Genomic DNA, 4,664 nt, shown 5'->3' with positions numbered 1-4,664 from the left:
TGTTTTACGCAAGGGCCCTGCTCGAGGGGTACCAAGTTCTCTTTTGTTTTCTTTTGGAAGGCGGGAAGGGGGGGGGGGTACAAAGGAGCAATGAGAGGATTATTTTTGTTCCCTTTGAAGTTTGAGCCTCACAATGTCTAACTAGGCTTGACAGGCAGTCTTAACATGTACTTTCATGGATTTTGAGTGGGGGGGGGGGGGGGGGGACACAGGGTGGCAGGAGGATGGCATGTTTTTATAAGGGGTCCATTTCAGGACAGGGTTTGGGCGACGCTGTTAAGCCACAGAGGTCTGTGTTAGCGTCTGGGTTTTCTTTCATCCCGTGAATATTATCTTTTTCTAACAGTGGAGGAGTTAACAATAAAAAAATGAAAACAAACAAAATGATGTGCAACACAAGTTGTGAAAAGTTTGGTTTATTCATGTTTGCTTAATAAAGGAGACACTGTGAAAACGAGTTGCGGCTGCTGTTTGTCTTCCTTGTCGTCCCTGTCAGGGTTACAGTATATGTTTTATTTTTGTCACAGAAATTCTTTTTTAAACGTATATATTTAAAACAGGCATACATGTTCACACAATGCCTCCGCATCTAAAAATACAAACAAAAGCCATCCGTAGACTTTAGTACCGGTCTTCCGTGAGTAGTTAACAAGATGGTTTTCATTCCAGTACAAACTAATATAGGAATTACTATTAAAGCTAACATTAGCTTACTTACAGTAATCGTAATGCTGTACCCACCTACTATATAACAAAATCTGGAGCTGATTCAACATCGGAGGCCACAATTTCAACACCTCTAGTCTAGTTTTTTTTTACCAATCAAAGACGAGTATGAACATACCAGTGGCACCAGTTAGCGTTTTGTGGGTGTGTGCATTTCATATATCCGTTTAAAAATATGAATTAAATACATGAGATTACAGTCTGACCCATTTGCTCGTCACCTCTGTGTGTAAATATTTGGTAATTGTCTTGTTTGATGGGAGCTTAATGACAGTATATTTTATTCTACCCGCAGCAACTTACAATAAAAAACACTAAATTATATATTTTTTCATCCTTACCGTGTATGGATTCCACTGTGTTAGCTGAGTCCCAGGTATTTATGGGTTTCAGATGTCAGAGGTTACAGACAGTGGGCTCCAGACTGTTCACAACACTATGTAGCAGACATTTTAAATATTGCCTGTGGCAGGGCTCAGTTTGTGGGAGAGGTTCAGGGTAATTGGAGGCCCATGCCCACTGGTTAAGGAGGCACACGCACCTGGAGTGCATCACCTGTTAGTCCAGGTGCACCTCTCTTCCTGGTAGAGGGCTGCACCAACCGACAAGAAGCTGAAAAGCTGTTGGGCTGTTTTGTTTATTTTGTCATTGTTATTTTATTTTGTTGTGTTCAATTTATTTATTTATTTTTACCTGGATCCCATGAGGGTGAAAGGCGAAGACGTTTTATTTGTTTATTTATTTATTTATAAAATAAAGACTGTAATATTCCGGAATTCCCATATCTCCTTGTGTCCAACGCTCTTCTGTCCACCAAAGGGGTGTGGCAGCATGTGCCTACAGCATAAAGACTTTTAGTTAGGGATGTAAGTCTTCTTGTTCCAAATCCTAGTGGAAGGGAGGAGATTCCAGGAGTCAAAGGACCTTTGGCAACAGAACGGACCTGCAAAACACTGAAATTCAAATTCACTTTACCTTTTCCTGTAATGTCTGGCTTGTATACCATTAATTTATATATTAATTTATATAATTAAATGTTGAGAAGATGAATGTATTTACTTATCTGAATAATCTTCCTCTGCAGTTAGTTAGATTGTGTTTCTCGTACCTGTCTGTCGCTTTTTTAGGTACAAATAATAATTTGAAATTCAGAATATTACAGGAATAAGTGGACTTACTATGCAATGGTATCAAGAATATCCTGAGGGTTGTTACAGAAGAATTGAACAAGTGGAAGGACATAATATGGTAAGCAAAACTGCAAGTATTGCTAGCTAAAGTAGATGACATTTCAGTTTGCCACTGCTGGGTGAAGTCATTGGTGGGGGTAACCTGAGTCTCAAGCCATCAACATCGAACCATGTAGCAGGGCAGCTATATGCAGGGGGTATGTCAGGACGATTCCTAAAATTGTGCTGTAATTGTGCAGGGATAGGGTGGCCCCGGGGGGACCCGGGATGGTGGGGCCCAATGTTGAGATCTTTTCATGGGGCCCACCTGGTGGTGCTCCCTGCTGTGGAGTACGGCACTGTGGATTACATCAGCCAGGGTTCCACAGGTCATTCTGCCATTCGTCTGACGGCACACAAGCTGTCAGTCATCGTCTTCGAGACATTAGCATCTCCTCTGAATGCTCTTAGGTAGTTTAGTAAAAAAAAAAAAAAAAAGACTTACTGTTAGCAAAAACAGTCACAGATGTTACTTCATACTTTGAGAGTTATTAGGCCTCATTCACAAAACATGCGTACAATCAGATTTGATCGTACACTGCATAAGAATGTTTTTGCCGAGGGACCCCAAAAGTCTAGAGCATGGCTCTGAGGCTAATTTAAGTATGTTCCTGATTGATCACAAACTGATATTCTGTGCTTGAATTGTAAAGGTGTGGTTTAGAAAAAAGATGAATGACAGTCCTAAACAAATAAGGTAATGAGAGAGAGAGACGCTGAATAAGTGGTTGTTGTTTTTTTTTGTTGTTGTTTCGCAACTTTCTTTTTTTATTTCATTCTGCTTAATGTTAGAATAACATTGTGAACTTATATTCCCTGTTGTAAGAAAGTTAAGCAGAAGTGTATTGCATCTGAAATTAACTAACTCAAGCCACTTTCAAAAGAAAAAAAAAACGGTGTTTTGACAGGATCTGCAATTAAGGGCATTGAACAATTCTAATTAAACTTGGATTTTCAGATGTACAGAGATGACAATGCAGTCTTGCAAACACCAATTTGCCCAAAACAAATGGAACTAAAAAAAAGCAATCTTCCTAACAGTCCGTTTATAAAACCCACTTGAATCTGCTCTACTCCTCTGGAATTCAATATTGAGGCCTGAATTCAACCAACATTTTCCTTAATTTTGATCAACCATTGCAGTACACAGAATAGTTTGTGTTTATCTGCACAAATGCTATTTGGCAAAATCATTGATCACCAAAACTGATGTTAAAATGCAGGCGGACACGGTGGCATAGTGGTTAGTGCTGTCGCCTCGAAGGTTGTGGGTTCGAATCTCGGCTTGGGGCCTTTCTGTGCAAAGTTTGCATGTTCTCCCCGTGTCCGTGTGTGTTTACTCCGGGTACTCCGGTTTCCTCCCACACTCAAAGACATGCATGTTAGGTGCGCTCCTGCAGGTGGCCTTGACCAAGGCACTTGCCTCAGAACTGGATTTGGTCCCCGGGCGCAGCACAAAAGAGGCAGCTGCCCACTGCTCCTAAGTAACTAGGATGGGTCAAATGCAGAGGACAAATTACCCCACGGGGTTCAATAAAGTATATCTTCTGAAATGTGTTTGCAGTTTTTGATATATTTCATTCTTAGATCTTAAAACACTGAGATTTAGAGTGTCATCAGTCAGTAGACATTCCAAAAAAACTGAAATTGTATGTACATTTTTAAGTAATTTTAGAAACAGAGCTGATAATCTTTAAAAAATTAAAAGAAAACTGCCAAATACTGTGAGCCTTTTCCACAGGTCATGACCTTAAATAGCCACCAATCTTTTAACGATACATGCTAAACAATGAAGGATATTCTGGCCAATACATCCCACAAAAGCAAGCTGCCTTCATCTGAATTGTCAGTGTCAATTACGCTATCTGTTCCACATGCCTAATTTACCAGGCCTGCCTGTACTCAAGGTTCAGTATTGCCACCAGAAACATTGAAAGTCAAACTAGCCAGAAATACATGTGTCTGAAATTATTAATAGCTAGTTGGCAAGCATAACCTCCATCAACAGTTAATGAATGAGCCAGCTAGCTAGCTAGCATGTGTTCCCACTTATGAGAAGTTGGGCACCAAGTGTTCTGACTGACAGGGGCCCTCAAAAAAAAAAAAAACTTCTGTAATTGTGCTCGGGTGGGTTAGCCTGGGGTGGTGGGGCCCAATGGCATCTCCTTTCATGGGGCCCAAAATCCCTGGTGATACCCTGCTCTGGCCATTGCAGTGTTACTGAATCTGGGCTTCACTGATACCAGCTTTGCATGTATTTACCCGGCTCAGTCTGTTTTTGTCTACATTAAGTTCAGTATATGATTATGTCAGACTGTACTGATCTATTCTGTAGCAATGCTTTAATTATTTTTTGCTACGTTGTAGAGGCTAAATAGATTTGCATTTTGGCTGCAGTTAAAATTAAAATCAAACTTCTTTGTTTTCATGTAACTTCCACTATGATATAAAAAAAAATAAACAAACCCTCTATGATTTACCTGAGGCATATTAAACTTTCATGGTGAAACGCAGTGTTATGTTTACATAAATGGAAGCAATTTGATGCCTTAGTGTTATTATAATGGTGTTATGAGTGAAAGTAAATTATATTTTTCAGTGCAAGCAGAAAACAACAAATGTGTGATATGTCTAATGAACACAATAAAATATTGTGATACCTGTAAAATGTTATGGGGGACAACAGGGTTATGGCTGCAGTTCATCTAA

Source organism: Anguilla anguilla, chromosome 13 (assembly GCF_013347855.1).
Source record: "Anguilla anguilla isolate fAngAng1 chromosome 13, fAngAng1.pri, whole genome shotgun sequence".
Taxonomy (NCBI): domain Eukaryota; kingdom Metazoa; phylum Chordata; class Actinopteri; order Anguilliformes; family Anguillidae; genus Anguilla; species Anguilla anguilla.
Note: the sequence above shows the minus strand (reverse complement) of the source record.